The sequence below is a fragment of the Tachyglossus aculeatus genome, chromosome X3 (genome assembly GCF_015852505.1).
Source record: "Tachyglossus aculeatus isolate mTacAcu1 chromosome X3, mTacAcu1.pri, whole genome shotgun sequence".
Taxonomy (NCBI): domain Eukaryota; kingdom Metazoa; phylum Chordata; class Mammalia; order Monotremata; family Tachyglossidae; genus Tachyglossus; species Tachyglossus aculeatus.
The window spans coordinates 5950696-5970064 of NC_052099.1; the positions used below are offsets into that span (position 1 = coordinate 5950696).

At 46.5% G+C, this 19369-nt stretch overlaps 1 protein-coding gene across 3 annotated transcripts in view; it reads right to left on the bottom strand.

The window, feature by feature from the left end:
* The window catches only part of PCGF3 (polycomb group ring finger 3), an 88214-nt gene that overhangs the window by 51127 nt on the left and 17718 nt on the right, over positions 1–19369 (bottom strand). The window contains exon 1 of one of the 3 annotated variants that reach the window (XM_038770182.1): positions 12436–12527. The exons of the other annotated variants lie outside the window; for them this stretch is intronic. The gene's annotated coding sequence lies outside the window, so the exon portion shown is untranslated. Of the gene's footprint in view, positions 1–12435; positions 12528–19369 lie in introns of those variants that run through there. 3 annotated transcript variants of the gene reach the window in all.

Genomic DNA, 19369 nt, shown 5'->3' on the forward strand with positions numbered 1-19369 from the left:
TCTGTTAATGACAGTTCAACTGTATGCCATGGGGAAGAGTGTTCTTTCTTTCTCTTTCTCTCTCTCCCTCCCTCCCCAGAGTTTGCAAACCTGAAGTACTGGGAGAGAAAGTGATGTTATTCTGATTGGAGAAATGCAGTCTAAAAAAATAATACTTTTAAAATGCCTGAATAATAATGCCCAAGAAAGAATCATCCCAATATTTCCCTCTCCATCAGGGGAGCTCTGCCTGCTAGAAAGCTACAGTGGATTGCCTTGTCCTGATTTCCACAGGTAGGCAACAAAATGTCCCTTTCCCAATCGATCATATTTATTGAGCACTTACTGTGTGTCGAACACCGCATTAGGCGCTTGTGAGAGTACACTGTAACAGAGTTGTAAGACACGCTGAGAAGCAGCATGGCTTAGTGGAAAGAGCAAAAGCTTGGAGGTCAGAGGTCATGGGTTCTAATCCCAGCTCGCCACTTGTCTGCTGTGTAACTTTGGGCAAGTCACTTAACTTCTCTGGGCCTCAGTGACCTCATCTGTAAAATGGGGATTAAGACTGTGAGCCCCACGTGGGACTACCTGATTACCTTGTATCTACCCCAGCGCCCAGAACAGTGCTTGGTACATAATACACTGCTTCAAGGGAAGCAGTGTGGCTCAGTGGAAAGAGCACGGGCTTTGGAGTCAGAGGTCATGGGTTCAAATCCCGGCTCCGCCAACTGTCAGCTGTGTGACTTTGGGCAAGTCACTTCACTTCTCTGGGCCTCAGTTCCCTCATCTGTAAAAAGGGGATTAAGACTGTGAGCCCCCTGGGGGACAACTTGATCACCCTGTCACCTCCCCAGCGCTTAGAACAGTGCTTTGCACATAGTAAGCGCTTAATAAACGCCATCATTATTATTATTAATAAGCGCTTAACAAATACCATTATTATTATTATTTTTTTTATTATTATTGAGCACGGGCCTGGGAGTCAGAAGCTCATAGGTTCTAATCCCACCTCTGCCACTTGTCTGCTGTGTGACCTTAGGCAAGCCAATTCACTTCTCTGTGACTCAGTTACCTCATCTGTAAAATGAGGATTGAGACTGTGAGCCCTACATAGGACAGGAACTGTGTCCAACCCCATTTGCTTATATTCACCCCAGCGCTTAGTACAGTGCCGGGCACGTAGTAACTCCTTGCAGGCAAGGAATATGTCTATTATATTGTACTCTCCTAAGCGCTTAGTACAGTGCTCCGCACACAGTAAGCGTTCAATAATATGACTGACTGACGTTCGCTGCCCATAAAGGAGCTTACAAGTCTGGAGTCTCTAGAGTCCCCTGGTATGTCTCCCCACTACACAATATTCTCCAGCAGAATCCTTCCCATAGCCCTTGGAAGGGGACATAACTACAGGCAGGATAAGGAGTCAGCTGGGGAGCATTCTCCAAGCAAAGGGGACCACTCCATGGGGGCGTTCACCCCACATCTTACACATCTTCCCTGGATTCTGGCAAGATCTGAGTTTACCATTAGGACTAAGATCATCTAAAATGGAAGCTTTTTCGGTCTGTTAGTTCTCTGAAGCTTGTCCACTCCCTAAAAACCTCTGTTCTGATGCTCAAAATCAAAAGTTGCCACCTGTATATTTCAATATGCTCTAAGTATAATAAGTTATAAGACTAAGTTATGTCTAAGTTATAAGACTAAGTTATGATGGTGTTATGCTAGATACTGCTGATTCCTTATTTACTTACATTACTGATCATCCTGGCAGGGTCCCTCATATGCTGCCCTCTCAAAGGTCACCAATGACCTCCTGCTTGCCAAATCCAACGGCTCATACTCTATCCTAATCCTCCTCGAACTCTCAACTGCCTTCGACACTGTGGACCACCCCCTTCTCCTCAACACGCTATCTGACCTTGGTTTCACAGACTCCATCCTCTCCTGGTTCTCCTCTTATCTCTCCGGTCATTCATTCTCAGTCTCTTTTGCAGGCTCCTCCTCCCCCTCCCATCCCCTTACTGTGGGGGTTCCCAAAGGTTCAGTGCTTGGTCCCCTTCTGTTCTCGATCTACACACACTCCCTTGGTGACCTCATTCGCTCCCACGACTTCAACTATCATCTCTATGCTGATGACACCCAGATCTACGTCTCTGCCCCTGCTCTCTCCCCCTCCCTCCAGGCTCACATCTCCTCCTGCCTTCAGGACATCTCCATCTGGATGTCTGCCTTCCACCTAAAACTCAACATGTCCAAGACTGAACTCCTTGTCTTCCCTCCCAAACCCTGCCCTCTCCCTGACTTTCCCATCTCTGTTGACGGCACTACCATCCTTCTCGTCTCACAAGCCCGCAACCTTGGTGTCATCCTCGACTCCGCTCTCTCATTCACCCCTCACATCCAAGCCGTCACCAAAACCTGCCGGTCTCAGCTCCGCAACGTTGCCAAGATCTGCCCTTTCCTCTCCATCCATACTGCTACCCTGCTCGTTCAAGCTCTCATCCTATCCCGTCTGGACTATTGCATCAGCCTTCTCTCTGATCTCCCATCCTCATGTCTCTCCCCACTTCAATCCATACTTCATGCTGCTGCCCGGATTGTCTTTGTCCAGAAACGCTCTGGGCATGTTACTCCCCTCCTCAAAAATCTCCAGTGGCTACCAATCAATCTGCGCATCAGGCAGAAACTTCTCACCCTGGGCTTCAAGGCTGCCCATCACCTCGCCCCCTCCTACCTCACCTCCCTTCTCTCTACAGCCCACCCTGCACCCTCTGCTCCCTCCGCTCCTCTGCCGCTAATCTCCTCACCGTACCTTGTTCTCGCCTGTCCCTCCATCGACCCCCGGCCCACGTCATCCCCCGGGCCTGGAATGCCCTCCCCCTGCCCATCCGCCAAGCTAGCTCTCTTCCTCCCTTCAAGGCCCTACTGAGAGCTCACCTCTTCCAAGAGGCCTTCCCAGACTGAGCCCCTTCCTTCCTCTCCCCCTCACCCCCCTCTCCATCCCCCCATCTTACCTCCTTCCCTTCTCCACAGCACCTGTATATATGCATATATGTTTGTACATATTTATTACTCTATTTTACTTGTACATATCTATTCTATTTATTTTATTAGTATGTTTGGTTTTGTTCTCCATCTCCCCCTTTTAGACTGTGAGCCCACTGTTGGGTAGGGACTGTTTCTATATGTTGCCAACTTGTACTTCCCAAGCGCTTAGTACAGTGCTCTGCACACAGTAAGCGCTCAATAAATACGATTGATTGATATGCTGGGGGCTCTATATTTTGGACCTGATATTTTGGAGAGGAGGTAAATTTCCAAGGCATGGTGCATTTTCTGGGAAACTGACTTTCCACCCTTTTCTGAGATGAAAACTATGGCCAAAATGATTTTAAGTTTCATGGGTGGGTATATCTGTTGACAACCTAAAATGTTTCTCAAATATAAACTACAGAGTTAACAAAACAAGAGTTTGCAGTGATGGTGTTTATGACCAAGAAATCCTAATCTGGCCAAGAGTGACTGGCTTTAAGTCCTAATAGGAACAAATACATTCCTGCAGATGATACCAGAGGGAACAAAATCTGGATTACTGGAATGGGTAAAAGGGGTGCCAACTTATGCTGACATCCAGAAGGAGCAGTGTGGCTTAATGGAAAGAGCATGGGCCTGGAAGTCAGAAGATCTGAGTTATAATCCCAGTTTTGCCAAGTTTCTGCTGTGCAGCCTTAGGCAAGTCACTTAACTTTTCTGTGCCTAAATTACCTCACCCGTAAAACGGAGACTAAGACTGTGAGCCTCAAGTGAGACATGGACGGAGGCCAAACTGATTAGCTTGTATCGCAGTGCTTAGTACAGTACCCGGAACATAGTAAGAGCTTAACAAATACCATTTAAAAAATCCAGATATGACATTAAAGATCCGATGTAGATAACACTATAAATCAATGGTATGTATTACACTTACTGTGTGCAGAGCACTGTACTAAGCGCTTAGGAGAGTACAACAAAGTTGATATTCCCATTCCCTGCCCAGAGCAAGCTTATTTATATAAACATATATAGACTAAGTTATAGATATGTCTATAAGCCCTTTGGGGTTGAGGGTGGGATGAATATCAACTGCCCAAAGGGTACAGAGTAGAGATCCAAGTGCACAGAAGACATGGAAGGTAGAGAGAGTCAGAAAGATGGCTTAATCAGGGAAGTCCTCTCGGAGTACACGTGACTTTAATAAGGCTTTGAGCGTGGGGAGAGCGGTGGTATGACGCAAATGGAGGGGGAAGGAGTTTCAGGCCAGAGGGTGGAAGGGGCAAGGGGATCAGCGGTGAGATAGACGAGATCGGGGCACAGTGAGCAACCCAGAGCTAGAGGAGAGGAGTGTGTGGGCTGGGCTGCAGTAGGAGATCTGTGAGGCGAGGTAGGAGGGGGCAAGATGATTGAATACTTTAAAGCCGATGGCAAGGAGTTTGATGCGAAGGTGGATGGTCAACCACTGGAGGTTCTTCAGGAGTGGGGAGATGTGGGCTGGTTTTTAGAAAAATGATAGAAGCAGCAGAATAAAGTATGGACTGGAATGGGGAGAGACAGGAGGCAGGGAAGTCAGGGAGGTCAGCGAGGTGGAAGATGCTCTACTCAAGGCAAGCTGTGATTAAGTGCTTGGATCAGCATAGTAGCCATCTGGATGGAGAGGAAAGGATGGATTTTAGCAATGTTGTCAAGGTGGAGCCTGCAGGATTTGGTGACAGATTGAATATGTGGGTCGTCAAGGTTACAGGCTCATGAGATAGGGAGGCCAGTGGTATTGGCTACAGTGATGGGACAGGACAGGGTTTGGGTAGGATGATGAGGTGTTATGTTTTAGACATTTTCAGTTTGAGGTGTCTGTGGGACATCCAGGTAGATATGTCCTGAAGGCAGAAGGAAATAGGAGACTGCAGAGAAGGACTGAGAATAGGGCTGGGGAATCATCCACAAAGAGATGGTAGTTGAAGCTGTGGGAGCAAACAAGTTTTCCAAAGGAGTGAGTGTAGATGGAGACTAGAAGGGGATCAAGAACTGAGCCTCGGGGGACTCCTACCGTCAGAGAGTGGGAGGCAGAAGATTCTTGTCCTAGAAGGGCTTGCAATATAATGAAGCACACAAGTGGTTCATTTAGAACTTTAACAGGTACACCCAAGGTCAGGTTACTACCAAGTTGTTTTGCCTATGCCCAGATCTTATTAAATGACTTCAAAACAATGCAAGACAAATTCAAATGAATCATACACACAGTTACTCCATAATACAGCTGTACCATGTTCTTCAAAAACATATGAATCATGAATGACTGTATTGGGCAGTACGTTCTCCCGTAGGCTTATGTGTTATAAATTAGGATCCGTTCCAGAACCTCCCGAAAAATATGAATTCCTTTTCACGCAATACTCTGTAATGTTACACATTAATAGAGGGGGAAAAATTATTTAAGTAATTCAAAGCATATCACATTAAATAAGGAATTGTAATTTGATTATTAGTCTGCAGGCAACTGCAAAAGCAGAAATTTGCGCTACTGACAGTGGTTTTTTCAACATTAGCCAAAAACATATCCAACTGAGGTTGAACAACAATCTTCAACTCTTCATGAAGCTAAGGAAGTTAGTCCTGAACACCTCTGAACAATTCTGAACTCCTCTATCAGGGCCATCTTTGGCCTTTTAAAAAAAAATTCATCTGCTTTATTGAAAATGGGTGCAAGGTTTTTTTTTTAATCCAAAAATCTTAGCTGGTGGTGGAGCTGAGATTCTGGTTTTAGCGGCAGCCATGACAACCTCCTCCACTCCCCTCGGGGTGTGGGGGTTACTCCACTTGAGCCAAAAGTAGCACAGAATTGAGATGAGGAAGAAGGGACAGAATTTTTAGTCTGCCTCTTCTACCTCACCAGATTTCAGATGAAGCAGAGAAGCAGGCTTCCAGTTTGTATTGGGGGAGGCATGGCAGAAGAGTGCCTGAATTAAGGTTTCACCTTTTCAGATGAGAGGAGAACAGAATCGGAGTAGAAGAGCCCAAGTTGCCTAGATCTGCCTCTGAGCTCCACCCTTTCTATCCAGCCCCACCTGTGAGCTGTCCCTCCCATACCAGACCAAGGCCAATACAGAGAAGCTGGGCTTCAAATCTGTGTTGGGAGAGGAAGGGGCACAGAGGGAACTGAATTCCCTGTAGTGACTGTGGGGCTTTTGGATCCTGAGCTAGATCAGCAATTCGTGTGTGAAGAATCTTCCAGATTTTATGTACTGTGACTTTTTTTTGTTTGTTTTCTGGTGGGGTGGGGTGGGGGTAAGCCTGTCTAGCCAGTTTCTAGATATCTATGATAAAGGGGGCTAAGAACCCACACAACACAAAAACCTCATTCTAGCCAAGAGTTTTGATCTCCTACTCTAATAATAGTTACGTGACCCCCCCGACGCCGCTAATCTCCTCACCGTACCTCGTTCTCGCCTGTCCCGCCATCGACCCCCGGCCCATGTCATCCCCCGGGCCTGGAATGCCCTCCCTCTGCCCATCCGCCAAGCTAGCTCTCTTCCTCCCTTCAAGGCCCTGCTGAGAGCTCACCTCCTCCAGGAGGCCTTCCCAGACTGAGCCCCTTCCTTCCTCTCCCCCTCGTCCCCCTCTCCATCCCCCCATCTTACCTCCTTCCCTTCCCCACAGCACCTGTATATATGTTTGTACATATTTATTACTCTATTTATTTATTTAACTTGTACATATCTATTCTATTTATTTTATTTTGTTAGTATATTTGGGTTTTTTTTTTTCCCTCTGTCTCCCCCTTTTAGACTGTGAGCCCAATGTTGGGTAGGGACTGTCTCTATATGTTGCCAATTTGTACTTCCCAAGCGCTTAGTACAGTGCTCTGCACATAGTAAGCACTCAATAAATATGATTGATTGATTGATTAATAAGCCTTTAACCAGGGCTAGATAGCTGGTAAAAAAAAAAAAAAACCCAACTGAAATGAGTTGGGTAGTAATCCTCTGTTTAAGCATACTTCCTAATAGGGCCATTTAAAAAAATGACCAAAAGATAAGCAGCATGAGAAACAAGGAGAAGTGGCCTTTATTACACACAAACTAGATAAATCAGCCTGGAATAAGAGTTGACCATTAGTCAACTTAGTCAAGTATACTTGCCATTAGGCTCTTAACACACCTCAGTCAGTCAGTCATATTTATGGAGATCTTACTGTCCACAGAGCACTGTAGTAGCGTTTGGGAGAGTACGAAACAATATAAAGACACATTCCCCGTCTACAATGAGCTTAGTGTAGAACAGTGCTTTGCACATAGTAAGCACTTAACAAATGCCATTATTATTATTATTATTATTATTATTATTATTATTATTATTATTATAGTCGACCTCAACGTGGTCCAACCAAAACCCCATATGCAGCTTCTAGATTTTGAGGGTGGAGCTTTCCCTCTGCTAGCTTGAGCTTCCAGTCAGCCTTAACAGTCAGCAGTATTTATTGAGCGCTTACTCTGTGCAGGCCTCCAACTAAGCTCTTGAGAGAGTTCAGAGCTGGTAAACACAATCTCTATCCACACTGAGCCCTTGCCTCCCTTTTCTCCTCTTCTCTTCATGTTCCTTCCCCACTGCATGGTCTCTTTGCTTCTCCTAGCTCCCTATTCCCTCTTCTCACTGCCTTTCTTCACTCCCAAGATGACTCAGGAGCAAGGAGCCAAGTCCTATCTCTTCCCAGTGGTGCCCAGAGATGGTTTAGGAACAGGGGAAAGCCCATAATAAGTAGAACAATGACACTAAACTCACTTGTAGTTGGGGTATAGTCACTCAAATACTAGATTGAGCTACAAAGTCAAACCTCAATTTCTTTAGGACAAAGGTCAATTTTGTAATTACCCATACAAAACACAACACTGATTATCCAGAATTCTATTATCCCAAACAATGGATAATCTGATGAGTTCAGATAACAGAACAAAACTGGGCCCTGTGTCTATTTGAGAGAGTCAAACTCAGTTTCCCTCAACTATCTGGAATTTTTGCAACTAACCTAATTTCCAATTGGTGTGAATAAACTATCTTTCTGCTATAACTTCAAATTTCTGGTGTTCTCCTGCAAAGTAATTCCTGCAGGTCCAGTTTCACTTGCAAATTGAAAGACCAATTTAAGTACCTTTCCTGATATTACTGGAATGGATGGAAACCTTTAGCATTCCAAATTCATTAAGATTACCTATTTAAACATGTCAAAGCCTAAACAACTAGTTGACAAGGACTTTGCTTTTTTTTTTTTAAGATAGTGTGTTCAGAGGCAGTCTTGTCAAAGGTCACTTTTGCATGAACTTAAAAAAAGCATTCATTGATATTAAATAATTGGTATCTGACTGTGTCCTGCTATGACTTTGACTTTCAGATTACTTCTTCGGAACACGGCAAAGCTAATCAGAACATAGGTGATTTGTTTTCAATGAAAAAAAAGACCACTACACTTTGAAATTTAATGGGGAGAAAATGTTGACTTGTAAGTCCCAAGTGTTTCAGTGCTCAAACTATGCTTGGTTACATTTTAGCCTGGGAAGCTTCATCCATTCTAACATCCAATTAATTGGACACCTAGTGCAGGGTGGGGTAAGGAAGGGTGAGCGAACCAGGTACTGAATTTGTAGAATGTTACAGAGCAGTATTCATTGCTTCCAGATTTTGGCTCCCATCCAAGGTCCATCAACCCAAAAAGAGTGGCATGAGGGGGTGGTCGCGGGGAGGGAATTAGGGCTGGGTCAGTGGGACGTATAGCAGCACACCATCCTCGGGCATAACACGTTGGAGGTTGCCAACTTCAATTTCCATACTACTTGCCCAAGTTTCTCAAATATCTCCATCAGAAACATTTCCCATTTACATTTTGTATAACCTTTCTCTGAGGATGGCTGGCGCTTACTACAAGAATTTCCCTCTTCCAAGAAGCACTCTACCTGCATAACTTTTAAGTCTTAAAAGTTGTTTTCTTCTCTTTTACCAAGGGCAGCTTTAATATTGCAGAGCTGCATTGAGGGGTGACAACTGCCATGCCATGAATACCACTCCATCAGTGAGGGCACAGGACTGGGTCCTAGTCCCAACTCTGCCACTGGCCTGCTTGCTGTATGACCTTGGGCAAATCCCTACTGGGGCTCAGCTCCTCATCCAAACAATGGGGATAAGAGACAGATTTGTGAAGCCCACATGGAACTGGGATCTTGTCATCTGATATCTGATCAGATAACCTTTTAACTATCCCAGTTATAGGAAGTGTTTAGTAAATGCATTTATTTCACCAAGGGGGAGAGGAAGGAAGAGCACATATTCTGTTGACGGCACTACCATCCTTCCCGTCTCACAAGCCCGCAACCTTGGTGTCATCCTCGACTCTGCTCTCTCATTCACCCCTCACATCCAAGCCGTCACCAAAACCTGCCGGTCTCAGCTCCGCAACATTGCCAAGATCCGCCCTTTCCTCTCCATCCAAACTGCTACCCTGCTCATTCAAGCTCTCATCCTATCCCGTCTGGACTACTGCACCAGCCTTCTCTCTGATCTCCCATCCTCGTGTCTCTCTCCACTTCAATCCATACTTCATGCTGCTGCCCAGATTATCTTTGTCCAGAAACGCTCTGGGCATATTACGCCCCTCCTCAAAAATCTCCAGTGGCTACCAATCAATCTGCGCATCAGGCAGAAACTCCTCACCCTGGGCTTCAAGGCTCTCCATCACCTTGCCCCCTCCTACCTCACCTCCCTTCTCTCCTACAGCCCAGCCCGCACCCTCTGCTCCTCCGCCGCTAATCTCCTCACCGTACCTCGTTCTCGCCTGTCCCGCCATCGATCCCCGGGCCACGTCATCCCCGGGGCCTGGAATGCCCTCCCTCTGCCCATTTGCCAAGCTAGCTCTCTTCCTCCCTTCAAGGCCCTGCTGAGAGCTCACCTCCTCCAGGAGGCCTTCCCAGACTGAGCCCCTTCCCTCCTCTCCCCCTCGCCCCCCTCTCCATCCCCCCCATCTTACCTCCTTCCCTTCCCCACAGCACCTGTATATATGTATATATGTTTGTACATATTTATTACTCTATTTATTTATTTATTTATTTTACTTGTACATATCTATCCTATTTATTTTATTTTGTTAGTATGTTTGGTTTTGTTCTCTGTCTCCCCCTTTTAGACTGTGAGCCCACTGTTGGGTAGGGACTGTCTCTATATGTTGCCAATTTGTACTTCCCAAGTGCTTAGTACAGTGCTCTGCACATAGTAAGCGCTCAATAAATACGATTGATGATGATGATATCAGGCAAACAAGTCGGTACATGTAAGGCAGCTAGGGGTGCAGATTCCCTACTTCGGCCAGTCCTCCCCCTCTTTGTCCCAGTGAAGATGAGAAAAAGTGCCGGGGAATAGGAATTACACTATGGGTACAAAAGTCTTTAGCCCTAGCTCTGCACTACATGGCCCAAAGTCGCTGTAACAACAGGAAATAATTTTTTTAAAAAGAAAGAGTTCTCAAAGATACTGTACATACTTATCCAAGAGTGAAAATAAAAGTCATTCAAGCTTGAAGTGATGCAAGTTCATCATAAAACACTTCATGCAGTTCAACTAAGAAATTAAGGGAGGTGAGACTTTCCACTCTAAATGGATATGGGCTTTAGAAATTAGCATCCCCAGATATTACAAAATAGAATGCTGCAAGATCAGAGGATGGCTTGGTGAACTGTGTCATTTTCATCCAAACCACGATGACCGGGTTTCGCAACGTTTTCAAGCTTCTGGATATTGCCATGAAAAGGCAAATGGAATTATAGCCAAATTTAATGGGAGAGTCTATTTAGCAGCAGATTGGTGTACCCACTCATGCCAATTCAATTAGTATTTATTGAGTGTTCAATGGGTGTGCATCGGGCTGAATTAAGGGTAGTAGTAGTATTCCAGTGCTTGTTCAAATCATTATGATCCTTTCATAAACATCAGAAAAAGAAAACAAGGAAACCAAGGAGGGGAGATGAAGTAATTTGTAAATGGCCGAGGAAGCAATGTCACAGTCAACCAGAAGTACAAGTGATCCTGGATGTTAATTAGAATTAAGAAAATTATTTTTCCCAAGCTGGCTGAAATAGCCACCTAAAGTACGCCTTCCTGAGACTAGTTATTGTCGCTTAAGAACCTCAAAGACCAGTTTCGGTGTGGGGTCAACTGCAATCACTTCAAACAACACATACTGGACAGTTCATCTCCTGGCACTCCAAGACAGCTCGGAGGAACTGGCAACTTCAGCATCAGTGTTACATCTTAACCCAAGATAAACTTCTGCCCCCTATTAAACCCACTGTTTTAGCATCATTTCCAAGCCGAAAATGCCATTTCATGAAGCCAGCACCCAAACCCCACCACGCTTTAATATTTCATAAAATGTCAAACGTCGTTCCAACTAAGGGCTCATTTATCAGAGAATTCCATCACTACCTCCCAGCCTGATATCAATCCCAAACAAAGAGAGAATACTTGAATACCACGTCTATTAAGAGTTTGATCTCTCAAAGACCTTTCTGGAAAAAAAAAAATCTCCCCCACTTCTTAACTATTTTAACACCTCCCCCATCCTTCCCAAAGGGGAAAACCCGCCTACCACCCGCCCACACGAGATGCAGCCACCCTGAGGAGCCTCACCTTCCCCACATCAGGTTTATTTCTGCCCAACTTGCAAACCCCAAACTGAACCACGAAGCCAAAGCATCGCCAACCACTACCCCGCATTCCCTTGGCACCTTGATCATCATCACCGCGTCCTGATCGGTAAATGGGATTCCTGAACATTCCAGGCATTCGGGAGTTTCGGAGGGAGACATCCCCCACCTTCCTCGCCGGCCCCCCCCCCCAGAAAAAAAAAAGGAGTGAGGGGTGGGCGGGGGGCGGTCTATTTTGGAGCCAGCAGAAAGGGTCTCTAACTCCCTGTGAGGTGAGACCTCTCCACGGCGCGTCCTTGAGAAATCTGCTGCAGCCGGAGAAAGTTAAAGACCCCGTTCGGCCCCCACTGGAGCCCGGCCCGGGGGAGGAAGGGACGACGACGGCAGCAATGGGGGGGGGAGGCGCTGTGGCTCCCAACCGGCGGGGCGGGGTTGCCCCTGTTCACTAGTTCCTGGGGGGTCCGGCTGTGGCGATTAGCGGCGGGAAGCTCGCGGGGTGCCTCAGGGGCTCACCGACTCGCCCGGCCCTGCCTCCCCCTCCCCCCCTCACCTCAGACTCCCCTCACCGCCTCCCCCACCACCTCAGGGCCAGCCCCCTCACCCTGCCCCGGGCCCGACAGGGAAGTGATGGCGGAGGGGGGGGGCGTCGGTCACGTCAAAGATCTCTGGGGCGCAGGAGAAAGAATGGGGGGGTGAGGAAGACGAGGGGCAGTTGAGGGACAGGGAGGAGGAGACTGACCTGCCGTGGCCGCTGGGACAGCTGATCCGCGAGACCGCCTCTCGAGGGCCGGCGCGCGAGGTCCGCGCGGCGACAGGGGGAAGGGGGGGGGAGTTCCGTTCCCTCAGAGGTCCCCCCCCCGTAAAGGAGGAAAAAAAAAATCCAGCCGGAGTTTAAAACAAAGAGGCGGAAATGCCCGAGCGGAGCCGAAGCGGCGAGTCGGGGGCGCCGCACGCGGAGCATGCGCACTGCGGCTCCCCGGGCACCCACACGCGGGAGGCGGGGGGCGGAAAAGGAGAGAACCTTGGCAGGGCCGGGAGCGAGGTGAGGGGCTCGGGAGAGGGCAGGTGGGCGACGGGGCCTCAGGGAGAGCCCTGACATGGAGCAGCCCGCTTCTGGACTGGGGGACGCGGATAGGCTGTGAAAGTCATACCTAATGGGCTTGCAGTACAGTGGTGGACTCTTGGAACAGTCTCCCAAGTTGGAATCTCTCCTAGTTTTATGTAATATATATTCATATATATGTGTGTGTGCGTGTATGTACACACACACACACGCAATCAGCGTCAATTTCTAGACTGCCAATTCTCGAGTTTTTGAACCTCCTGACCCTATGATAGGTCTTCCTACTTAAGCAAACACCGTTTTGTAATGGTGAACCAATCTGCCGCAGAAATTGACAACGGGCTTAAAAGTTTCAGGAGTTCATCGGGGAAGCCTTATTGTTGCAGAAATACCAACTAAGCAGAATGGCATTCTTGATTTGAATCACACAGGGAACCTGTTGGAGCTGTCGAGGTGGAAGGGAAGTTACCCTTAGAGGAGAATGACCATAAATAGATGTTTTTTGTTTTGGGGGTTTTTTAAACTAGAAGCCCAATCAGTCCATGATGTTTATTGAATGCTTCGTATGTGCAGACCACTGTTCTAAACACTTGGGAGAGTACAAGAAAATTAGCAGACGTCCCATGCCCATGAGTTTACAGCCTAGAGGGGGAGATGGACGTTCATAGGAATAAGTAAGCAAAGAGAAAACAAAAATAAAGTACATTTCCAATGGCTTGTGAAACAGTGAAAGATCATCAGTCATGCCATCCCATCAGCCACCTCAGCAGTCAATTGTATTTTTGAGCACTTACTGTATGTAGAGCACTGTTCTATTAAATATCCATTACTCATGTATTTCTGTCTCGTCTCTTATTTTGAACGATGGTAACCCAATCAATCGATCGTATTTATTGAGGGCTTACTGTGTGCAGAGCACTGTACTAAGCGCTTGGGAAGTACAAGTTGGCAACATATAGAGACAGTCCCTACCCAACAGTGGGCTCACAGTCTAGAAGGGGGAGACAGAAAACAAAACCAAACATACTAACAAAATAAAATAAATAGAATAGATATGTACAAGTAAAATAAATAAATATAATAATAAATATGTACAAACATATATACATATATACAGGTGCTATGGGGAAGGGAAGGAAGTAAGATGGGGGGATGGAGAGGGGGAGAGGAAGGAAGGGGCTCAGTCTGGGAAGGCCTCCTGGAGGAGATGAGCTCTCAGTAGGGCCTTGAAGGGAGGAAGAGAGCTAGCTTGGCGGATGGGCAGAGGGAGGGCATTCCAGGCCTGGGGGATGACGTGGGCCGGGAGTCGATGGCGGGACAGGTGAGAACGAGGCACGGTGAGGAGATTAGCGGCAGAGGTGCGGGGTGGGCTGGAGAAGGAGAGAAGGGAGGTGAGGTAGGAGGGGGCGAGGTGATGGAGAGCCTTGAAGCCGAGGGTGAGGAGTTTCTGCCTTACGCGCAGATTGATTGGTAGCCACTGGAGATTTTTGAGGAGGGGAGTAACATGCCCAGAGCGTTTCTGGACAAAGACAATCCTGGCAGCAGCATGAAGTATGGATTGAAGTGGGGAGAGACACGAGGATGGGAGATCAGAGAGAAGGCTGATGCAGTAGTCCAGATGGGATAGGATGAGAGCTTGAACGAGCAGGGTAGCGGTTTGGATGGAGAGGAAAGGGTGGATCTTGGCAATGTTGTGGAGCTGAGACCGGCAGGTTTTGGTGACGGCTTGGATGTGAGGGGTGAATGAGAGAGCCCAAGCAAGCCTAGGACAGTGCCTTAAGGGGGTGGGTGTTTTGAAGGGGCACAATAGGGGAAGAGAAAGACAGGGGGGAGAAGAAGGGAGGGGAGGGGAAAGATAAGAAGGCACTTGAGCCTGAATCTCTTGCTTCTATTGTAATCGATTTCTTTAAGGCAGGTTCTCAGTCCCGAAGTCGTATATGGGATTGAGGTTCATCTGGCATTTTCCATGAGACTTCCAATGGTTATCCATTCCTCTCAGAATCAAGCAGAAACTCCTGCTTTATGGCACTCAATCAGCTCTCTCCCTCCCATTTAGCCATTCACTTATCCCACTACACCCCAGTTCATGATCTTCTTTCCACTCAAGCTAATGCTGTGCTTCATCCTCATCATTCCTGCCACAGACCTCTTGCTCACACTCTCCCTTTTTCCTGGAAGTACCTCCCCCTTGACATCTGACAGTGCTGCTCTCCCTTCTGCAATCCTCTCCTCCAGGAGGCCTTCCCCAATTTAATCCTATTCTTCCCAGATTACAGTCCCTAGCAGATAGAGCATGGGCCTGGAAGTCAGAAGGTCGTGGGTTCTAATCCCAGCTCTGCCGCTTGTCTGCTGTGTGACCTTGGGCAAGTCACTTCACTTCTCTGGGCCTCAGTTCCCTCATCTGTAAAATGGGGCTTAAGACTCTGAGCCCCAAGTGGGACAGGGCCTGTATCCACCCCAGCACTTAGTACAGTATCTGGACCATAGTAAGCGCTTAACAAATACCACCATTATTATTATTATGTCTGCATTTCTGCACCACCTACCCACAACACGTACAAACAAATCTTCCATATCATGTGTACAGTCCCTTTTCCTTCCTCCTTTCAGGAAAGGTATGTCTCCCCCACTAATAATAATAATGTTGGTATTTGTTAAGTGCTTACTATGTGCCAAGCACTGTTCTAAGCACTAGGGTAAATACAAGGTAATCAGGTTGTCCCACATGGGGCTCACAATATTAATCCCCATTTTACAGATTAAGGAACTGAGGCACAGAGAAGTTAAGTGACTTGTCCAAAGTCACTCAGCTGACATGTGAGGGAGCTAGGATTAGAACCCATGACCTCTGACTCCCAAGTCCGGGCTCTTACCACTAAGCCACGCTGCTTCTCTGCTTCACTAGATACTAACACTTGGCAGTGGACAAGAGGATCATGCTTACTCTCTCGTCCTCTTCCAAGCACTTAGTACTGTGCTCTATTCCCCAGTAAGCACTCAATATGACTGATTGCTCATCATTATTACTCTTCCAAATGCTTAGCGCAATGCTCTGTTGATAGTACGCATAGACATTAATGAAAACTTGTCCTGCCTCCAGCATTGTCATGTCTCACTCTCCTCTTCCACTTCCTCCTCCTGTACCACCACTATGGTTTAGCTTGTGATAACTGTATTGCTGATTTGAAAGCCGTTCTTCCCCTCACACAGGCCCAGCACACAGAAGACCAAGTCACTCCTTTCCTCTCTCCTACTCACAGTGCCCTGCCCAGCAGCAGCAAGGCTCTTCCCCTTAGGCGCTGGGTCCGGGAACAAGAGCAGCTGGAAACTGAAGCAGAAAATGGACAGAATAGAAGGAGAGGAACCAAACTAAAGTATAGGAGGAGCTAGTGAAATATGCCCATCTTCACAACTTCCACTCAGGTATTTAAGACATATTTAAGTGTCTTAAAGGACCAGTGGTTGTAATCTTTGAGAATGTACAGTGAGTTGTGTCTGGAGTGGGGAGGATCATCAAGACTGTCCCTCCCAAGTACCGTCTTTTGTATTTGTTGTTCAACATTCGATCTTTCTACCACTCCTCCCGGCCCTGCTGTGTATTCTTGTTTACAAATGCACTCAGAACCACCTGTAATACTTTTGAACATTTCCCATTATTTAAGCACTCAGTGACTCATCTATCTCCAAACTTATTCTAGGGTCCGTCTCCGGAATCTTATCACCTCTACTAAACTCTCCCAAATGGTTAGTACAGAGTTCTGCACACGATAGGCTCAGTAAATATTGATGTGTTTCTATGATCTATTCCCCGAATATAATTTATTTCTCTTTAAGATGGCCATTTCCTAAGCATCTTTCCTCCCTCACCAAGATTAAGCCCCTTGCAGAGGAAGGGGCCATGTCGGAATTTGCTTATTTTGTTTTCACTCTACTGGTCGGTTCAAAGCAAGCACTCTATAAAGACTAATATTGCTTCTACTCACTGATAAGGTAGCAAAACACTAGAAAAGGGCAAATATGGTCCCCAGAAAAGAACCAATTATCCAAACCTTGTTAAAATGTTCAATTTATCTTCTCCCCCACCACCCCAGTTTGGATAACTAAGCAAAGTTGGGCACACATCTGAATGAGACAGCTAAAACTATTGTTTAAACTTCCAGTTATCTGAGCTAGTCGGGGTTCCAATGAGCTTAGAGAATCAGCTTTTTATTGTATTTTGAAAAAGGGAAAGGGAGAACATACATGAAGACTGGTAAACTTAATTCTATTCCTGCAAAGATACTGGGGGGCAGGGGGAGAATCATGACAAAAATCAATTTGCAGGCATCAGCATATTGGAGAGTAACCAGTACAGGTTTGTCAAGCAGAAACTCATTCTGACTAATCTCATCTTCAGAGGCAGAGTAAAGCCTGAAAAGTCTTGGGTGAGACTGTGATTCTGTGCCACTTGACTGGGAAATAGATCTAGATCACACTGCTTTTAGCGGCTAAACAAGTGGTTTTGGAAAGTCCTACTCAGAGACTTTGAAATCTAATAGGTAGTGTACTATCGGTTTCTGCCTAGTTTCCAGGATGAAACATTTTCATCAGTGACCTGGATGGTTAGCTAGAAAACATGCTCATCTGGTTTGCGGATCAGGCCAAAATTGGGGAGGTAATCCTCCAGGGAATTTAATGCAGGCTGTTTTACACCAGGGAATAGAGCAAACACCCCTTCCCTCCCCCAGCCCCCAACCCCGTAGGCCAGCTCTGGAGGAGGTCCAGTTCAGAGTAGCCTCAAGATTCATTCAATGATATTTAAGCACGTTTTGAGAGTGACACACTCTACTAAGTGCTCAGGGAAGTAAACAGAAGCAAAAACACATATTTCCTAGTAATAACAATTGTGCTATGTGTTAAGCATTTACCATGTGTCCAGCACTGTAGTAAGCACTAGGGTATGTACCACATCATCATCATAATTATGGTATTTGTTAAGCACCTACTATGTGCCAGGCACTGTACTAAGCACTGGGGTGGATACAAGCAAATCGGGTTGGACACAGTCCCTGTCCCATGTGACGCTCACAATCAATCAATCGTATTTATTGAGCGCTTACTATGTGCAGAGCACTGTACTAAGCGCTTGGGAAGTACAAATTGGCAACACATAGAGACAGAGGGGAGTTGAAGATCTGGAATAGTATGTGGGGTCAAGGGACATAAAAGTTGATGAGGAAGAAGTCATGTTGCTGAGCAGAAGACAGTTATAACAAGTAAGGAGAAGTTTGAAGCGACCAAAATCAGCAGGGTTCCTGGATCTTTTTTTTAAAAAAAAGGTATTTTTTTAAGCACTTACTATGTGCCAGGCACTGTACTAAGCTCTGGGGTAGATATAAGATAATGGGGTTGTATACAGTCCCTGTCCCATACAGGATTCAGTGTCTCAATCCCCATTTTATAGATGAGGTAACAGGCACAGTGAAGTTAAGGGATTTCCCCAAGCTCACCCAGACATATGGCAGAGCTGGGATTAGAACCCAGCTCCTCTGACTCTCAGGCATGGGCTCATCCCACTAGACCACACTGCTTCTCAACATCAGAACTCTGTAGCATGAGCATACTCTGGGATTGGGGGGGTGTGAGATTGAGGAACATCTGTGGACACCACACGCTCAGTCTTCCAGAGGACAGGCTAGCTTTCTTTGGTTTGCTATCTTAGTGTATGGTTATGGTACTTTTCAGTAGTGTTGCCCAGACAGCAGAGTTCAGTGAGAACATTCAGGTCTATGTGATTCGTGGTGCTCCTTGGTTTGCTAGGTGTCAGTTGGGACGTAACTTCCCTTTCAGGCTTGGTCAGTCCAAAGTACTTGAACTGGCCTGGGGGTTCTAATCCCAGCTCTTCCACTTGTCTGCTGCGTGACCTGGGGCCAGTCACTTCACTTCTCTGGGCCTCAGTTACCCCATTTGTAAAATGGGGATTAAGACTGCGTGCTCCATGTGGGACAGGGACTGCATCCAACCTGATAAGCTTGTATCGTTCCCAGTGCTCAGAACAGTGCTTGACACATAGTAAGCACTTAAATACCATCATTATTATTACTTCGGTGGTCCTGAAAGGGGCATTCAGAATAATCTGCTTGTTTTCTTGCCTGTAGGCTTCTAGACCCCAGTCAGCAGTATATAACCCATCCTGCAGATCTGACACACCTGCAACAACTGCTCTTGCAATTCTGACATGGCCGGCTATATCCTGACAGAGTAATCTTGGTATCGTGAGAAACTTCTTAGGGCAGCTAAACTTGTTTAGTAGTTAGTAGAGGCCTAATCTGCTGATAATATTAAATACTTTTATAAGATCTCTGAGCAGGATGAAGTGTTAAAAATGCACTTCTCTTCCATCTGACATGCAGCAAAGATCAGGTCCTCAGTGCCCCGCTGTGTCTGAAACAGCACTGCTACAGCGTGTTCAAGGCAAGGATCTGGATGTTATTATTAGCATTTGTTAAGCACTTACTATGTGCCAAGCACTGGGGTAGATACAAGTCAATCAGGTTGGACCTAGTCCCCTCTGCTACATAGGGCTCACAGTTTAAGTAGGAGGATTTAATCTCCATTTTACAGACAAGAT